The following is a 21,015-nucleotide window of genomic DNA, read 5'->3' as shown; positions in this document are numbered from 1 at the left end:
AGGATGTGATGGCCTGCACACTTGGAGCACTCATGACAAAATTTGCAGTACTCGTGAGTGCACATCTTTTGTTGCAGTCCCAGCATGGCCTTTGGGTGCCTGTCCCACCCCTCTCCAGGTGGGGCGCCCCTGAAAGGGCTTGTAAACTATAAGCAGGCCACTGGCCGTGAAAATGGTCTCGCCGAACGGGACCCATAGTATGCTGCCACAGGACTGTATCCAGTCTCCCACCCCCACACCCCCCCACTTTGGCTCAGAATTCCAAGTCAAACGCTCCCTGAATTTCAATCATATTGAGGCCAGGCATGCACTCCAAAAAAGTCAGTTGTGCCTTGCAAATTACAACCATATATTTGATCAGGGCATCGCAACGTTTAGGAAATTTCTCGCAGAAGACACTGCTGTAAATTAAAAACACGGCAGTCCAATTCTCTAATGTCAGGGGAACCCTCAGCCTCTTGGCCAATTTGTACTACTCTTCCTCTGACCCCTCTTTGGAGCGCAGTTCCCTTTGAAGGAGCTTAAACATTTCCACATATTCCCCCTACCAAATGATTTCCTTTATTGCTAACATCAAATGTGCCCCTAAGGGCTTTGCAATCCCCATGTATGGAAGCTGTGTTACCTTCAGCTCTTGGCAGTCCGGTCTATCCTTCTTTCCACCTGCATCCCCCATGTGTATCGCCTCTGCATCCCTTGCACTCTCCCCGCCCTTTGCTCTGCTGACCTCCTGTCCTTCTGCTCTTGCTCCAAAGTCTTTTACGGAACTGCAAGCTGTTTGGTTCGTACCCACACCGACATCAGCAACGTACTTACCTGTACGCAGCTGCTCCCCGAACTGTTGCCACACCCCACATGTACACAAGTAGATTCCAAAACTGGTCCCATGCCCACCTCATTGCTCTTACCTGGCTGCAAAGTCAGTGCCCATACAGGTTCTTACTGCTTCACCAGTGGCCTCCATGTTCCTGATACCACAGTGCGCTGGGCCTCTCCCATCTGTAACACACTAGACAGAAATGTGTTAGCAGTACCCCCGTCCATGCCCCGACCTGTGCCTCCATAGGTACCTCCCCATCCCGCACCTTGCCTTCTTTGAGGCTACCCATCTTGGGCCTACCCTTTCAGACTGTGTTGTTATGGTATTTCTCGTTGAGCCATGGGCTAGCACCCGGTGGCCAAAAGGGCTGTCTGAACCCCACCACAACTGTGTGCCGACACCTCCTGTCCCTCCACTGCATAGAAGTAACCGGACATCGCCCAAGACCCACCCACTGTTGAAGCCAATAAGTTCATCCTGGACCTACTTTTGCTGGCTGAAATGGGGTCCACATAGTTGTCTGCCGAACAGCTCTGGGCCCTGCATCTCTTCACCCTGGTGTCTGTGAGCTGTGCTAAGCTCTTCCAAGTACGGAAATCTGCGATGCTCTTCCACCAGTAAAAAAGATGACACGACTGGTGTGGGGGCACCACCTCCCTCCGATCCCCCTCTACATCTCCCTCCGGGTCCCAGGACCACTGACCGTGCCTGATAGTGTCCCCATCAAATGAAGAATACAACCCCATGGTCCTCTTCTCTCTGCCCTGAACTCCCACCAGGGACCAGGCTCTCCCTTCCCCCTTGAACTCTGTCCCCTCCACCTCCCTGTTCCATTGAAGCATGGCAGCCACAAACTCAGAGGCCAGGCCCTGCGTCCAAGAGGGCCAGGCTCTTCTGCTCTGATCGACATCCCCTCCCACCCCCCAGGGGCCGCTCTCCTCCCAGCACTCTTGTTGGCCCTGCAAGCCAGTATCTGCATCCCAGCCAGTAGTCCTCCCCAGTCCCAGGTGACCCCCCCACCCTGACTCGCTCTGCACTATCATCTGAGGGCCACACCTAACCGGGACCCTGGACTACAGTACTGCTCTGTCCTCCCCATGCCTCCCTCCCTCCCACCATCTGAAATTAACCCAGCGGGAGGCGCAGCAGGCTCCTCCTCCTCCTCCTTTATTTTATGAGAGGGAGGCTCATCACTTTCCTTCTGCTAAAAACTCACCCCTGGAGGCAGGAGGCAGTGCAATTGCATCCCTCTTGCCTGATTCCTTTGATTTGCGCATGGCTTGAGTAAGTATTACGGCATTTGATGCCATTCTTGTTGCAAATGATCGTAATTTATGTTGCCTGCGCACCAAATGAAACAAGCATTGGCATAGCTAAAAGGTCTCGCTTTTGGGACCCTATAAGTATTTAGTTATGCAGCACAATATCCTTGGTGCAACAACATCAACTGTTGCATGGCTAAACACTTATAATGTCCCAAAGGCAAGACCTATTGGCTATGCCAATGCTTGTTTTCCTGAACTATGAGGTCCAGATGTGGGGTGAACCCCCAAAGGTTTAGTACCAGATGTGTATATTCCTGGTTCTCATTGGCTAATCAGGTGGCAATCAGCTTAGGTCACATTATCACTGACTGACCCTGGATTGCCTGGAAATTAACGTATTACTGTACCAAATAATCCTGCAATATAATTTTCTCCAAACAATACTACTGTGACAGCAGTCATTTATGTGTAGACTTTTCCCTTGCATGCACTTATTCAGTAATTTAGTGCATGTGTGTGCATGGCTATGGAATATCTGTGCTATGGTATAAACAATTTGGCACAGCGCTCTGTCCACACCCATCAACCTCTCACTCCCTTAAGAATTCACACAGTGATTCATCACAAACACCACTCATCACGTAATATCTAAACAAAACAAATCAGACTGCGGCCTATGTCGCACACCATGGAATCACCTGGAAAGTCACCTTTGGGCTATGCAATGCGATACAAAGGGTAGACAACTACAGCCGACTTAGTCCTGCTGTGAAGGGCAGAGCGACTGGTGTGACCTCACTGAGCGTTGACCGACAACTGGCTGCCGAACACATGGGCATTAGTGCTGTGCAATCAGAGCATTTCCTGTTCCTTTGTATGGCAATCTCATGTCAGACAAGTGACAGGCCGGATTTAGCAGCACTAGACTAAGCCACTTCTTCAAGTGCCCTTCCCAGCTCACCGAGGCAAGCGTACTGCACAGCTAAAGCGTCGGAAGGCACTACTCCCTGAGCCTTTTCACAGGGCGGGCACGCCCCGATAGTGCACTAATTCTAGGCTCGTTCTAAGAATATCCATCCTGCAATCTGCAGTAATGCGCGACTCCGACTAAAGACGTAATGGTATACAAGGCCTTCTGGATTCCGCAGAGGGAGGAGGGACATGATTAGCAAGGACACGAGGAAGAAAGACTGGCAGAAGCAGGAAAAGCACAAGGTGTTGAGAAACAAATAGCTTGGGACATAACATAAAAGGAGGGTGTGGAATGGCAGAAAGCGAGAACATGCAAAGAAAGACATTTGAATTGGCAATCTCGTATGTCTAGGTATTTGTATAGCACACACCTCGCTAGAGCGCAGAAAAGCAATGAACAAGGCTGGGGGGCCAGAGTCAAGAGGGAGGATCATTTCCCATGAGGCAGGGTGTTTGGAGGTGGTGGATCCAGCGGAGTGCCAATGCAGTATCTCTGAATTGCAGAATTTCGAGCCTGTTTGGATATTGAAAGGAATGTTCCAGATCCTGAGAGCTCGGAGGAAGGGGGTCTGCTTCAGGTTCTTTGTGAAGCAGTACACACATCTGTGATGCCAGAAGTATGTAGCCACAACAGAGGCTCGTAACTAACAAAGAAATACTTTGTGGGAAGAGTAAGTGAATTTGTAGAATGAAGCATGCGTGGAAATCTGAACAAGCATTGGCCACGCGGCCGTAAAAGTAGCGCCACACGGCCCTGAAAGCGAAAGTCATCGCGATTGCGGTGAAAGCAAAAGTGATCGAAATCGCGATGATGTGCTCTGTGCTAATCGGGCAAGGGATGCGCGTGCAGCATAGGAGAGGCGGAGCGAGGCGCGCGCGCTTGTGCGCATAACAGCAAGCTGGTGGCTGGAAAAAGCCTGTGGGTAGCACTTCGAAAACCCGCTTACTAAATGTCTCGCCAGAGCAGGGCATGCGCTGGCTCAGGCGAGACCTAAAAAGATAGACAGGGCTCTCTGCCACCAGCAACCAGGTCACCTTAAACCTAAAATGATGGCAGGGAGCCCAAAAGGAACCCCATATACTTCCCTATTGGGCTATGTTGGGCTCAACAAGAAGGACGGGGAGGGCAGTCACTTTGAATGCACCTTCTCCCAAAGGCCCCTGATGCCAGACCTTCCTGTGGTCGGATGCCCCCTAAATACTCAGTGGGCAAGTACAGCTAGGTACGGAAGCACCTCCACTTCTTTCATTTGAAAGGCAGAATACCACCACTTCTCACAGACAAGCAGGTACTATGGAGTAGCGAGCACCTATTCTTTTCTATTTCCACTTAAGGCACTGCCTAGCTGTGCTTATCTACAAGACAGGAAGTACTTGACACATTTGAATATTTCTAGAAAACTTCACAACCAATATCAGGACTGTGTAACAATGTAATGCCTATCGTTATACAGTTAGGTGAAAGTAAACTTACATGATACTGTTTTTTTGATGACATATTTGCCAAAGAAGGAAGACTGATTATAAGAGTCTTCGTCTGAAAGGGGATTATCACAGTCGTCTTTTTGTGTAAAAGCCCTATGCTGGTGCTTTAAGCCGAAAATGATGGTGGTGGGGATTGGTCGGAGGACTGGGGTCAAGTGGCTCAATTGCTAATTGTGGAACAAGGAGTTCAGAGGTTTCCGTCAGATTTTTTTTCTTGGTCAAATAAATGTTGTTCTTGTATATCATGTTGCCTCCCCCAGCCTGAGGACCCTTACTTGCCAAAAGTGTGAGCACCTGAAAATGTGCCAACTTTTAGAATTGAAGCAGCATGTCCACCATTTTGCTTTTGGCAATCCTATGCTCTTCATGGATTTCAAGCTCTATGTTTATTCCTGTGAGTACCGTTTCTTCTGAGATTTAAAAGCAGAAATGTCATATTAGCGAACTGTCCACTGAAAACGAATGGTCTCAAAACCTTTTTGCACAGATTGGACCCCAACAGCACGTCAGATGATTTTGTGAGGCCAGGGCGAAAGTTGGCACATCCTAGTGGTGTTACCATGTCATCTACACAACAAAGACACTTGTCAAATATGTTGTAGCAGGTGCGTGGATCCCCAAATAGTGCAGGGCCATGGCAATGAGCCCTGGCTGACCTCCTCTTGTGATACCCTGAACCAAAATGGGAATAATCTCAAAAATGCCCAGGTAAAGATATTAGATAAGGGATTTTCATTCTTAAAGTCTAGCCATGGTGTACGAGAGTGTTGAGGTAGTGTTTGTGGTGGTTTAGCAACACAAGGTTTAAAATGTTGCATTGTTGTTACAAGAAGAATAGGGACTGTGGAAGGCGTATACTGACTGTCTCTACAAAAGGAGCCTTTCAATTGCTCTCCTTCATGCGGTAATGCACGTTAATGTAAGCACAGCACACTTATCTTGCATGCAAACTAAAGATTAACAAAAGATTAACGCTTTGCTCTGGCACTTTGATGGCATTGATATGTTTTTCTGTGGCTTTCCTGTAATACAAATAATCCTTCAGCAAAATTACAAACTCCATATGTCAAATATTCTGCCCCAGCCGCCGCAGGGTCGCCCTCCGAGCCTCGGCCTCCCGTTTTCCCGCCGCTGCCAGCCCGCGGCCCCGCCCCCCCGCCAGCCGATTGGTCGGCCCGCTCCCGCCTCCCCGCAGACCCTCCCTACCGGCTCCCTTCTTAAGGGGACCCAGACCCTTCCAAGGGAGCGACCACTGCGCCTCTGGCCTGGTCGCCCCCTCAGCCTACCTGCTTACCTGCTGCCCGCTGCACCAGATCCTCGCTGCCCGCTGCACCAGATCCTCGCCGCTGACGCTGCCCCAGCCGCCGCAGGGCCGCCCTCCGAGCCTCGGCCTCCCGTTTTCCCGCCGCTGCCAGCCCGCGGCCCCGCCCCCCCGCCAGCCGATTGGTCGGCCCTCTCCCGCCTCCCCGCAGACCCTCCCTACCGGCTCCCTTCTTAAGGGGACCCAGACCCTTCCAAGGGAGCGACCACTGCGCCTCTGGCCTGGTCGCCCCCTCAGCCTACCTGCTTACCTGCTGCCCGCTGCACCAGATCCTCGCTGCCCGCTGCACCAGATCCTCGCCGCTGACGCTGCCCCAGCCGCCGCAGGGCCGCCCTCCGAGCCTCGGCCTCCCGTTTTCCCGCCGCTGCCAGCCCGCGGCCCCGCCCCCCCGCCAGCCGATTGGTCGGCCCGCTCCCGCCTCCCCGCAGACCCTCCCTACCGGCTCCCTTCTTAAGGGGACCCAGACCCTTCCAAGGGAGCAACCACTGCGCCTCTGGCCTGGTCGCCCCCTCAGCCTACCTGCTTACCTGCTGCCCGCTGCACCAGATCCTCGCTGCCCGCTGCACCAGATCCTCGCCGCTGACGCTGCCCCAGCCGCCGCAGGGCCGCCCTCCGAGCCTCGGCCTCCCGTTTTCCCGCCGCTGCCAGCCCGCGGCCCCGCCCCCCCGCCAGCCGATTGGTCAGCCCGCTCCCGCCTCCCCGCAGACCCTCCCTACCGGCTCCCTTCTTAAGGGGACCCAGACCCTTCCAAGGGAGCGACCACTGCGCCTCTGGCCTGGTCGCCCCCTCAGCCTACCTGCTTACCTGCTGCCCGCTGCACCAGATCCTCGCTGCCCGCTGCACCAGATCCTCGCCGCTGACGCTGCCCCAGCCGCCGCAGGGCCGCCCTCCGAGCCTCGGCCTCCCGTTTTCCCGCCGCTGCCAGCCCGCGGCCCCGCCCCCCCGCCAGCCGATTGGTCGGCCCGCTCCCGCCTCCCCGCAGACCCTCCCTACCGGCTCCCTTCTTATGACGCCCCCGGAGCGACCGCGCAGCGGACGCGCGCAGCGGGAGCACCGAATGAGCGCCGAAGGTGCGCCAAAGGTAAGCCCGTCTACGCCCGTCCACGCCTGGACCGCGCCCAGTGCCAGGACCCCTGGCCCCCACCGTCGGAAGCTGACCCACCGGACCTACGACGCCACCGAACTCAACGCACTCAACACCGGCCGAACCCCGGGCTGCTACTGAGCCACACCGAGACGCACCCACGGATCCTTCAGCTGCCACTCCTGTAAGTTCACCTGCAACCGGACCCACGCCACACCAGCACCCACCAAGCCGAACACCAGCACCACCCACCTGAAGTGCATCCTGATCAACACCCGCTCCGTCCACAGACACGCCGTCGAGCTCTGGAACCTGCTCGACACCACAGACCCAGACGTCGCCTTCCTCACGGAAACCTGGATGAATGACTCCTCAGCGCCCGACATCGCCATCGCCATCCCAGAGGGTTACAAGATCACCCGAAGAGACCGCGACAACCAGACTGGAGGAGGCCTCGCCATCATCTACAGGGACACCATCCGCATCAAGACCAACACCGACGACACCCTGACAACCGCCGAACACCTGCACTTCCAGATCCACACGGACCCCAAAACCACCCTCAGAGGCACCCTGATCTACCGACCCCCGGGACCACGCACACAATTCAGCGAGGACATCGCCGACTTCATCAGCCCGCACGCCCTCCCCTCCGCCGACTACATCCTCCTGGGGGACATCAACTTCCACCTGGAGAACAACAACGACCGCAACACCACCACCCTGCTCGACAACCTCGCCACCCTCGGTCTCAAGCAGCTGGTGTCCACCCCCACCCACCTCGCCGGACACACACTCGACGCCGTCTTCTCATCCAGCAAAGACATCACCTTCAGCCACACCACCGGACTCCACTGGACGGACCACAGCTGCGTCCACTTCACCTTCAGAAGAACGACGATCCACCACCACCAGCAACAGGTTGCTCGTAGAAGCTGGAACAAGATCACAGCCGACCAGCTCGCCGCTTCCCTGAGCCAGCACCCTCCCACCAGCTCAGCGAACCCCAGCCAGGCCGCCGACAACCTCACGAAGTGGATCAGCAAATGCGCGGACGAACTCGCCCCACTGAGGACCCCGCCCAACAGACCCGGCAGCAAGAAGGCCCCATGGTTCACCGACGAACTCATGAGTTCCAAGAAGAACTGCCGAGCCCTCGAGAAAGACTGGAGAAGGGAACCAACTCCGCACAACATGACCACCCTCAAGCTTGCCACCCGGAAGCACCACCAACTGATCCGCACCACCAAGAAAACTGCATTCAAGGACCGACTGGACAACAACGCACACAACTGCAAGGAACTCTTCAACATCGTGAAAGAGCTCTCCAACCCCAACGCCGGAAACAACGACATCACCCCTTCGCAAGACCTCTGCAATTCCCTCGCCTCCTACTTCCACAACAAGATCGCGGACATACACAACAGCTTCAGCACTCAACCGACGCACGCCACGACCGAACCACCGCCCCCCACCACCACCCTCCGCGCCTGGACGCCGATCAGCACCGAAGACACCGTCCGCATGATGAACTCCATCCACTCCGGATCTCCAACCGACCCCTGCCCTCACCACGTCTTCAACAAGGCCGACGCTGTCATCGCACCCCACCTGCGGGACATCATCAACACCTCATTCGACACCGCCACCTTCAGCGCCCTACTCAAGAAACCTACAGCGGACCCCACCAAACTCAAGAATTACCGCCCCATCTCGCTCCTCCCGTTTCCAGCCAAAGTCATCGAGAAGATCGTCAACAAACAGCTGGCCACCTTCCTCGAGACGAATGGATCCCCCGACCCCTCACAGTCTGGCTTCCGAGCCAACCACAGCACCGAGACCGCCCTCATCGCTGCCACCGATGACATCCGAGCCCTGATGGACAACGGAGAAACAGCGGCCCTCATCCTCCTAGACCTCTCCGCAGCTTTCAACACTGTCTGCCACCGCACCCTAGTGCAGCGCCTCAGCAACGTCGGAATCCACGAGAAGGCACTGGAATGGATCATCTCCTTCCTCGACGGAAGAACACAGAGAGTCCGCCTACCACCGTACAAGTCAGAGGCCACCGGAGTCATCTGCGGCGTCCCTCAAGGATCCTCGCTGAGCCCCACCCTCTTCAACGTCTACATGAGCCCCCTCGCGGCCATCGCACGCCAACACAACCTCAACATCATCTCCTTCGCCGACGACACCCAGCTGATTCTCTCCCTCACCAACGACCCCGCCACCGCCAGAGCCAACCTTCACGAAGGGATGAAAGACGTAGCCGAGTGGATGACAACCAGCCGCCTGAAACTGAACTCAGACAAGACGGAAGTCCTCAACCTGGGCTCCTCGCCCTCCGCCTGGGACGACTCCTGGTGGCCCCCCGCCCTGGGCACCGCACCCAAACCGACAGACCACGCACGCAACCTGGGCTTCATCCTGGACTCCTCCCTCTCCATGACCAGACAAGTCAACGCCGTCTCCTCGTCCTGTTTCAACATCCTGCGCATGCTACGTAAGATCTTCCGGTGGATCCCCACCGAAACCAGGAAGACGGTCACCCAGGCACTCGTCACCAGCCGTCTGGACTACGGCAACGCCCTCTATGCCGGAACCACCGCCAAGCTCCAGAAGAGACTCCAGCGTATCCAGAACGCCTCGGCGAGACTCATCCTCGACGTCCCCAGACGAAGCCACATCTCCAGACACCTGAGAGACCTGCACTGGCTCCCGATCAACAAAAGAATCACCTTCCGGCTCCTCACCCACGCACACAAAGCCCTACTCAACCAAGGCCCAGGATACCTCAACAGCCGCCTCAACTTCTACGCTCCCAAACGCCACCTCCGATCGACCAACCACGCCCTCGCCGCCGTCCCCCGCATCCGAAGAGCGACAACAGGAGGAAGGTCCTTCTCCTACCTGGCCGCCAAGACCTGGAACTCCCTTCCGACCCACCTCCGCCTGACCCAGGACCACCTCTCCTTCAGGAAGAAGCTCAAGACCTGGCTATTCGAGCAGTAGCAGCACCCCCCTCCCCTAGCGCCTTGAGACCCTTTGGGTGAGTAGTGCGCTCTATAAATGTCCTTGATTGATTGATTGATTGATTCTAACAACTGGAATTACCAATGTAAATTCCGAACATATACGCAGAAAATGTGTTATAATGAATTAGATTATTGAAAGCACCACATTGAAAGCTGACTCGAGTCGTAACTTATCACTGCGATTGCTACATAGCCAGAGACTGAAAAATACAAAACTGCTTTCTTCTAGAATGATACAGTGAACTAGGTAATCCCGTTTTCTTGTATCTTTCATAAAACATGTTTTGCTGTCATATGGAGAGAAATGGATTGAGCGAATAGTAGCCAAATAAAGCTCTTCTCAATCTGTGTCTGCGCAGTAGAAGTGAATGTGGTGCTCGGAAGAGATGTGCTCATGTAATCGCACCATTGTTTACACGTCACAATGGCACTAGCTCATCATTACTGACTGGTGCCAGCTTCCCTCACCATCCGGTGATGTGATCTCTGAACGTTTTGCGCTAACTGAAACTGCTATTGTTAGACCTGTCAGCCTTAGGGTGGTCTTCTCCCAAACCTTTCGCGTTACCCCAGCTGCTTTTTTGCTGAATTTAATTTTGTTGGCTTTAGGATTCTGCTCACTTTGCCACTGCCAACCAGTGCTAAATTGCTTGTCCTTCCTCATTTAAACATGGCACCATTGGCTTACACCCAAATGGCACATTTAGTTTACTCAAAGTAGTACTTCTTGTACCAAGGGCCTATATATTAAATACTACCTGTGGGCTTGAAGCACACTTAAGTAGCCCATTAAACATATATTAACCTTGCCACTGCAACCTGTGTGTGTAGTTTTAGCCTGCCATTTTGGCCTGGTAAAATTATTGTTTGCCAGATCTAAACCTTCTTTTTCAATACATATAATTTAAACCTAGGGAGGCCCTAAACAGCCCACAGGGCAGAGTACAGTGTATTTAAAATGTTGGATATGTACTTTTCACTTTTACATGTCCTGGTAGTGAAAATCTCTTGAATTTGTTTTTCACTACTACAATGCCTGTATCTCTCCTAGGATAACATTGGATTGCCTTATGACATCTAACAAGTGCTACCTTTCAATTGGGAGCAGGTAGGAAAGTCAAGTTTTGTCTCTAAAGAATTGTAATTTGAAAATCTCTTTAATGGTAATGTTGGATTTTAGGTTACAATTCGGAAAATTGTACTTTTGGAAAGTTTAATTTTTCTTGTCCTAACCATTAGGTGCTTGCAGCCTGTATAATAGGTCACATGACAAGGTGTAGCTGACAATTGGTCTTTGTGTATTACTCACAGGCAGTGAGACAAAGGGGGAATAAGTGTTGGCATGATAGGCCATTTCTTGATAGGGGGGCGGCACTATCACCTACCACACTTGCACAAAGACTGACACAACACACTCAGAAAAGGTTTCACACTAGTTTTTTATGCCCCCAGCCATGCTTCTAGACCTGTGGAAGACTCAGAAGGACTATTGTGCTCAGGGCCGGACTGGGAACCAAAACCGGCCCTGGCAAAGTGCTCGGCCGGCCCCCCCTCCTCCCCCTGGTTGAGGGGGGGGATGCCACCAAGCTCTTTACCAGGGCCGCTTTTCCGCTGAATTTGTTACAGGGCCGATTTTGCAGCTTTGCTGCAAAAATGGCCCTGTCACAAAAACGGACCCAGGGGCCTAAAAACGGCCCCCACCCTTGCGGCCGACCGGGGATTTGCCCGGTGCCCGCAACGGCCAGTCCGGGCCTGATTGTGCTGCTGTGCTGCAGGAAAGACTGCTACTGAGCTGCCCTGCTGCTCTGCTGCCATGCTGCCCTGCTGCCTGAGTGAGAAGGACTGGTCCTGCATGTTGAACCAAGGACCTCCTGATCAGAGCACCAGGGACAGAAAAGGCCCCAAACACCTTGAACCTTGCACCTGGACTCTTGCATTGTATTGTAGGTATTCTTATATAGCGCAACTGCCACCCTATGGGTATCCTGGCGCTCAGACAAAGGAACACAACCTTCAAGTGGGGGAGTCTGGAAAAATAGACAGTGAGGAATCATATTTTCCGAAAGAGCCATGTTTTTAAGCTCTTTCTGAATTTGATTAAAGAATCAATCTGTCTGATGCTCTGTGGCAACACGTTCCAGGGGTGAGCAGCAGCCACGCTGAAACCCCTCCCCCCATCCTCATTCTGTAAATCCTGACCCCCAGTCCTCTACCCTTGGAAGAGGGCCAAAAGGTGCTCTGCCAGCCCTGCTGTTGATTTTGCAGCACAATACTACTTCTTGCAGTTCCGCATCGGAATCTCCTCTGTGAGATGCATCCCCATTGCAGCCCCACAGCTCCTTGGATTTGCAGCTGTGTGTCGCATCCTCAACACAGGACCTTACATCGCAGCCCTTTTCCCTACTTGGAACTGATTCTGTGCGCTGTATCCTCAATGTGGGATATTGCAAAGCTCTTCCACCAAGATTTAAGGTACTTTTTTCAGTAGGCCTAACTTGATACCTGTCTCTGTCCCACACTTCATTATGGTTGGGCTGAACTTGTGACTTTGTCCCTGTCCGCTGTGACCAGATAACCACAGTTGGCACTCTGTGCTTCTAAATGCTATTTTTATCTAACTCTGTAAAATTGCATATCTCTGGTTTTATTAATTGGATTTTCATTATTTTGGTGTTGAATAATTTATCAAACTTTACTCCATATTTCTAACTCGGCATGGGATTTGTTTTGTGCTGTGTTTTCATTTTATTACCTCTTGAAGTGCTGCATAAATACCTTACACATTGCCTCTAAGAAGTTAAACCTGACTGTTTTGTGCCAAGCTACCAGAGGGTTAAGCATAGGTGGATTTGGGGTTTCGAAAGTGTTTCACCCTTATGAGAGTTGTGGTTGCTTCTTGAATAGAGTTTCACCCCCCTCAGCCAGTAACACAACTTCCTACATTGGAGTTCAGCTGTGTGTTTTAGTACTTGTGTTTGTGCAGTGCCATTAAGTGAGTTTGTGTAACACTAAAAGCCTAGTTAAATAGTTTGATACCCATTTAATTTTTTAAATATCCTCCTCAGATGGCTCTTTTGCTTTTTTCCAAATTCACTCACATTCTACCTGACTGTCTGTGCCAGTGAACATACCTGCAAGATTGAATCTGAGCTCACCTATTTGGAGAGCTACACTGTGGCTGAATTCAGAGAGATCTGTAACACAGCATTAAAGAATGCCCCTGCTGTGTTCCAGAGGTTGTTGACCATGGTCCTGGCTGAGAATGATGATATAGATGTCTTTAGTTTCAGCTGGGAGGTACATCTATACCACATCTGTACCACCTCCAGGAGGTACATCAGGCCCTACAGATGGCAGACCTGACTATCAAGGTCATCAAGTGCCAGATAGGGCAGGGAACAGTGATGTATCATGGCCACATGGTGGGTGGGGGCAAGGTGCAGCCCCTGCAGGCCGAGATTGAGACTATCCTGAGCTGGCAACCCACAAAAACTCAAACTGAGGTCTCACCAGATATTACAGGAGCCTTGCTAAGGGGTATGGCACCATTGTTGCTCCTTTAACTGAGCAGACTTCCAAGACACAGCCCAAAAACGTGATCTGGACAGAAACTTTTCAGAAAGCCTTTGATACCCTCGATGAAGCCATGTGTACAGCACCTGTACTCAAGTTTCCTGACTACTCCAAAGTGCAGACAGACTCTTTAGAGCATGGCACAAGGGCTGTCCTAGGACATTAAAATAAAGAGGGTCTGGACCAACCTGAAGCTGTCATCAGTAGGAGGTTATTTCTAGGGGTTGGTGGAACTTGCAAAGTTTCAATCCTCTGAATTCTGCGGATATATAAAATCTCAGCCAAGTTCCACCAACGGACAGAAAATGTGCATGTAGCACTGCTCTCACTGCAATTTAGTATCAGTAGCATGAGCAAGGCTGAACATTGCACCATGTGGTGCACAGGAATGCAGAGCCATTCAAGTTAATATTGCTCTCACTCAAGTGGAAAATCTATTTGAGTGTCAGGAAACCAACTCGAGAAGCAGCCCTCTGATCACAAACCATTTGCGACCAACTGCGACTGCCTGTGTTCTCCCCACCATCACCTACTTTTCTCGCGGACAGATGATCCTGCCCCTCACATGACCTACAAGCGCAAGTTTCCTTTGACACTCATAGGTGCAAGTGCCATACACCACAAGATCATATGTGAAAGACAAGTACTTGGTTTTTCGTTGTGCACAGTTAATTAAACTAAGTTCACGCATTTCACAAAATGCAAAAGAAATGTACGAGATAAAACGTCTCTGAAATAGGGGTTGAGAAAAGAAACAACACAAAATCAAATTTTCTACAGCTGAAAGTTAATGCAAAAATTGTCATGTAAAAAGTTTCACACTGATGAACCCATGCCAAGTTGACAAAGTTCACAGGTTCGTGTAACTGTGAAATATGTCAGTTCACAAAAATGTGCCGACAATAATAAAAAAAAATGACACCCCTATTACTGCTTATCAATGCCCTTTTGTCATAAACTAATTCTTGTCTCTTCCCTACTGCTCAGCTGGAATGTGTCATGACCTCGTAGAATGTTTGAGTGCCTGTGTGTGTGTGGAGCGTCAGTTGGTAAATGCAGGCTGAGCAGCAGGGAGGCTGCTCCTGGTGGGGCTACGCTTTACCCTCTTATCTTCTACTACTCATCTATCCTGGAACCAAGCTACAATAAAGATATCCTATTCATACACATGGCCTGTGTATCTTCTATTTACAACATTTTGGGGACGATTTTAAGGAACCTACACGTTGAGGAAAGAAGCTGTATGTAAGGGAGCCAAGGAACCAATGAACCTTCTTAAGATGTTCATACACGTCAAGTGAAACTTCAAGGAAACGCCCTGACCAGCCCCACCAGTGTCCTTCACCACCTGGACAGCCTGCAGCCGTGGGCGTTTAACCTTGCACTTCTGATTTCTCCAAAAGTCTAACGTAGAACTTTCTCCCATCCTGCCGTGGGGAGTTTGTCTGGTAGCTTGTTCCTGAATACAAGCGGACGCTATGTGTTAATTTGCCTGTTGCCCATGAGGAACCAGAAGTGTCAGTGTGTCCTGGCACGCTCTGCTGAGGAAGTGTGTTGTTTCTTCCCTGCAAGCACTGCGTGGGTCTGTGCTGGGGAAGGTACTTTGAGTGGAGCCAGTGACAAGAACCAGAGGATGTGTGTTGTTTTTTCTTTGCAGGTACTTCGTGGGTCTGTGCTGGGGAAGGTACTTTGAGTGGAGCCAGTGACAAGAACCAGAGGATGTGTGTTGTTTTTTCTTTGCAGGTACTTCGTGGGTCTGTGCTGGGGAAGGTACTTTGAGTGGAGCCAGTGACAAGAACCAGAGGATGTGTGTTGTTTTTTCCTTGCTGGCACTTCCTGAGTCTGTGCTGGGGAAGGTACTAGTGACAAGAACCTGAGTAGGTGTGTTGGCTGTGAGCACTTCATGGGTCTGTGTTCAAGAAGGTACTTGGAGCGGAGCCTGTGACAAGTCCCATATTTCAACACACTATTGCCTATGACTTTGCCTTCTGGAGAGCGCCAATTCTCAGCTATCTCAACATCCATGGTAAAGCAATTTTTGTCTGTGATCTATTTTTTATGTTAAGATTCTCATGCTTGGGGGCCGTTGCGAGTGCTAGCACCTTTTCAAATTGACCAGCGGGAGCATGAGCAGCCTTACCTGTGGCTGTACTCGCAGGGCTCCAAGATGATCCTTTATTATGCCTTTGTCTTCACGCAATTTTGGGCTGCGGAAGAACGCTCTGCTGCGTAGACGCACTGTGGGCCATCCGGCGCGGCTACAAGTTGGTGCCACCATTTTGTGCTTGGCTGTGGCACATGAAGGCCGAAGTGTTCCCTGCAGTTCGTGACTGCCAACCACGTTTTTTTTCATATTCGTCATGACTGCGATTGTGAAGACGTGTTTACTCTTTTCAACCAAGGACTTAGTGCATCAGTTCAAGCCTTTCAACATACGTGTCGCAGTTTATTCTCAAATTAACTATGTCACGGCGGATTGGTTGGCGATACCTACACCAAACTCATAAACAAGGGCTTCACGTTGGGTGAGGATGAGGACTCCTGGTGAGAGACCGCTCACTGGAGTTTAAGACTTTCTGTTTATTATAACGCTTGTCATAAAATGCTTGTCCTATATTAGTTTGTGTGTGCTTAAGGTCATGTTTTCCTTCCAGGGTCCATAACAGTTGTAGCGCGCCCTCCATCCATTTTACTAGTGCAGTGCGTAGCCATTCTTGGGGAGGTTATGGGAGTGGTGTACCCTGCCATGGGAAGGTTCGGGGGGAGGTCAGCACCCCTAATTTAATTTACTAGTGCATGTGTACCCATCTTTGGGGAGGTTATGTGGGTGGTGTACCCTGTCTTGAGGAGGTATAGGGGGGCAGTCAATGCCCCAATTCAAGTTTCAGTTCAGTTTCCAAGTGTATAGCGTGCACCCATTTATGGGGAGGTTGTGGGAGCGGTGAGTGCCCAAGTCAAGTTTTATAGGGTAGAGTTTATCCATTTATTTGGGAGGTTGTGCGAGCAGTGAGTGTTCAAGTCAAGTTTTTTTTTGTGTAGAATGTACCTATTTTTGGGAGGTTGTGGGTCCAGTCAAATGCTCCGATTTAGTTTTTAGGGTGATGTATACCCTACGGTGTACCCTTCAATGGGGCGGTTGTGGGGCCAGTCAAATGCTCCAATTTAGTTTTTAGGGTGATGTGTACCCTACAGTGTACCCTTCAATGGGGAGATGGTGGGGCCAGTCAAATGCTCCAATTTCGTTTTTAGGGTGATTTATACCCTATGGTGTACCCTTCATTGGGGAGGTTGTGGAGCCAGTCAAGCCAATTCTGTTTTCTAGGGTGATGTTTTACCCTATGGTGTACCCTTCATTGGGGAGGTTGTGGAGCCAGTTAATGCTCCAATTTAGTTTTATAGAGTGACATATACTCTACGGTGTACCATTTAATGGGTTGTGGGGGCGGTTAGCGCGCCACCATTATTTTCAAGTCTAGTGTGTACCCACCTTTAGGGTGGTTGTGGGAGCGGTGAGTGTTCCTAAGCCATGCCCTCACAATGTTGTTCTTCCCTAAGGGAGGGAGATGGTGCCTGCATGGTAGTTTGGGGGCATAAGATCCTACCACTTTTCCTGATATGTTTTACCTATTGAAATGCTGTTCTTATTTTGACGTTCAGTCTCTTCTACTTCTGATGTATTGTTTATAATGACATTTCCACTATTGCACTCCTTCACTGTTTTAGTTCCCTAAGGAAAGAGGATGTGTCATGAACTAGTTCTTGTCTATTCCCTACTACTCAGCTAGAATGTGTGATGACCTCATAGAACGTTTTTTGTATCTGTATGTGTGTGGAGCGTCAGTTGGTGAATGCAGGCTTAGCAGCAGGGAGGCTGCTCCTGGTGGGGCTACGCTTTACCTCCTTATATTCTACTACTCATCTATCCTTGAACCAAGCTACAATAAAGATATCCTGTTCATACACATGGCCTGTGTATCTTCTATTTACAACACCTTTCATTGCACCACTTTCTAGCACCAGCTGAGTACATATTCATCCAGTGTCATCCCTTCCTTCTCCCCCTTGGAGTGAATTTCCCAGACTGACCCAATGCCACCTTCTTGTATAGCCTAGTAGTCCTTACTCCTCTCACAGCCCACCTGTGGCATCTGATCACACTGCTTACTGGTGTCAGGAACACCCACCCCACAATGAGACCAGATTGGCTATGAATGTCAGGTCTTCACCTTGCCCATCAATGCCAGCTCTTGAGGCTGCATGGGAGTGCTGGCTCCTCACAATGGTCACCAATACCAGCTCTTCATGCTACCAACTAGTGCCACGTGTTCCTAATGCTCACTTGTATCGGATCGCACACTGTCAAGCAGTGCCTGCTCCTCTCTATTTCGCCAATAGTGCTTTTTTTTAGATGTCTAACAGTGCCAGTACCACACACTGCTCACCTGGGACTGCCACACTGACCACCACTGTGTGTTTCTCATAGTGCATGCCAGTGTCAATTCATCACTAAGCCCAGACAAATTTTAAATTATGCTGGTGTAATTTGTGTAATTTTGGAAATGTTGCATGGTGGTTCTTGAGTCAAATTCCAGAAATGATACACGTTTTTGTAATTTTCTGCATTTGCAGTAAAATTGTAGAGAAACAAGAATGACCACAGCACAAGGATCAGGTAAATGCAGTTGTCTCAGCTAGCTTTCATCTCCTCAGAATGAGAAGGAAGATACTATCATTCTTACAAGCGAATAGCTACAGGACAGTGGTTACATCTCTTATCATGTCGTGGTTAGACTACTGCAATATTCTATATCTTAATAGCCAAAGGAAGCATCTAAATAGGCTCCAACTCGTGCAAAATGTGGCAGCCAGATTACTGACTGGGACACCCAAGTTTGCCTCAGTTAAAAAAGAAATAAAACAGTTACATTAGCTCACAGTTAAACAACAGATTCAAGTCAAAGCCCGGTGTATGTTTTTTAAGGCCCTCCATGGAGTTGGCCCTGATCATCTGAAACAACATTTCGATGGTATGTTCTAAGAAGGGTCCTCTGCTCAATGGGAGCAAAAAAGAGTAATTAGAGCTAAAAAAGCTAGCAGGGGTAGTAGAAGCTTCATTACGGGGCCAGAATGGGCTTGGAACGAACTTCCATTTCATCTTAGGAACACTACGGAGCTCATTAATTTTAGGAAGGGATGGAAACCATGGCTTTTCACACCATAGGGCACTACGCACCTCAGCAATCGATAGGCAGTGACCAGCGCCATGATACCCCAGGGTAACTGCTGCGCTTAATAAATTAAATTAATATAACATAACATTACACAAGCAGGTGTTATTGTGCGGCACTTGTGTTTTGTTGTTTTGTTTAATGCGTAAAATATGACCTCATATCCAAAATGGACGCAAGGACACATTTCACACTATAATATAGCACCAAATGCCAGAATAGCATTTTGGGTAGTTTTTCCTAATTTTCAATTATGTTAATTTCTCACACTACTAGTTTGCATCAAGCCTATGAATGGTGACTCCTCGTACTCTACACCACAGCCTTATCCTCACACTGGCCACCAGTGCTGTCTCCTTAAACTGCCCATGGGTGCCAGTTACTTACACTGCTCCCGGGGTCTGTTTCTCAAGCTGTTAATTTTTAAGTCACTCTTCTCACCATTGTCAGCTTTGTTTACTGCCCCTAGTGCATGGTCCATATTCCTCCAATTCGTCCCAGATACACCCATTGCTCACTGTTAGAAATAGGATTTCTGGTTGGCTAGGGCATGCGCCTAAGCCAGGCAGAAACCACCACTCTAGTCAGAGCAAGGGAGTTACACACTGAAGATAACCCCTGCTCACCCCCTTGGTATTATCATAAACACATTAGAATCATAGTCACACATATACACTGTGCCAACTAGCATTAGCCAATATTTACAGAGGACTATATACACAGGACAGGGCCAATCGGGCCACTGTCAGAACCTTTAGAAAGTACTTGTAGCAAATGTAAAACACAACCAGTAACTGGAGGCAGAATACTGTACTCAGCATTAGCCTGGGAGACATAAACGCATTATCTGTATCACCTTATACAAAAAACATATTAGGAATAAAGCACATTATGCAATAAATCATCAGCATAAACACATTATGAAATAAATCACCAGCATAAACACATTTTGCAATAAATCACCAGCATACACATTATCCTAAACACCAGAAGCATAAGCACCCTGGGCAAAAATCACATTAGCCTAAAACACAGTATGCCACAATAATATTAGGCATCACCATCCAAAATGACCCCCAGGCCAACTGGCCTTTTACTGGGGCTCAAAATGCCCTCTGTCCAGAATGTCAGGGAGCGAAGATAGTTTACAACAAGGGGTGGTGATGGACAGAGTCTCTGAATTAAGCAGAGTACTCTCACCCAGTCAAGAGATCAGGGCTAGATCCAACACCGTTTTTTAGCTCATTGCACCATCCCGGGAGCGAAGATAGGGCTTCTCGATTAGCCCTAGGGCTGCAAAAGCAGCAAAAGCAAAGTGCACACTGCACTGGGGCAGAGGAGTGTATCTCATACATTCATCTTGAACACCAAAATGCCGCCATGTTGCAGCTGCCGGCTCTCTCTTGCGGTGCAGCTGGAATTCAGGCATCTGCACCACAGTGCCTCCTGGGTCCCCACTGGGACTTTCCAACAATTGTGCCCAATGTGGCAGCTGCCCGCGCTTGTGCGGTGCAGCTGTAATTATGAGGCCTGGCACCAACTCTGCCTTTTAAGCCCCCACTCTCACAAGAATTGCCCCAGAGAAAAATAAGCAGAGGCACCACAATGCCTCCGGGAGCCAAACTCGGTTCCGGTCTGCCCCACTCACCGGGGCATCTCAGGACTCCTCCCGTCTTCTGCTCCGGTCAGGGGCTAAGGGGCACCGGCACACAGCCAGGCTTCTCCTGGATTCCAGGGGCCCTACTTCGGCCTCCAACCCTGCTGCAACCGCTGGACTGCCTTCCCTCGGCAGAGGGAGGTGGACCTGGAGCCGGCGAAGCTCCGAGGATGCAGCAGGTCCCATCCACAGTCAGGCAGCCTGCCGACCTTCCTGGTCGTGTTGCGGCAGCTCTCTCCGCTTCGTTTCAGGTTGCAGCGGTTATTCCTGCGGCAGCTCTTCTGTGCGGGATGGGCTCCCGCTGTTAGAAGCACAAATGCGGGGTGGGCTCCCGCTAAAGGAGTACAAACGTGGGGTGGGCTCCCGTCAACAAAAGCAGCATAAACGCTGGGCAGGCTCCCGATCTTCCCACATCAGCACGCTGCAAGACACCAGTTCCTGTCTTCCTGGTGATAGATATAGCGCTCACAAGGTGCTAGACTCCTTAAATGTTCAAGGGGCACAGCAGGGCCCAGGCAGGCCAGCACACAGGTCCCTCCAGCATGGAGGCAGTCCCTCGTGGTGATTCCTTTTGG

Source organism: Lissotriton helveticus, chromosome 7, assembly GCF_964261635.1.
Source record: "Lissotriton helveticus chromosome 7, aLisHel1.1, whole genome shotgun sequence".
NCBI classification, from domain to species: domain Eukaryota; kingdom Metazoa; phylum Chordata; class Amphibia; order Caudata; family Salamandridae; genus Lissotriton; species Lissotriton helveticus.
The sequence above is the reverse complement of the archived record's forward strand: the minus strand, read 5'-3'. Positions refer to the sequence as shown.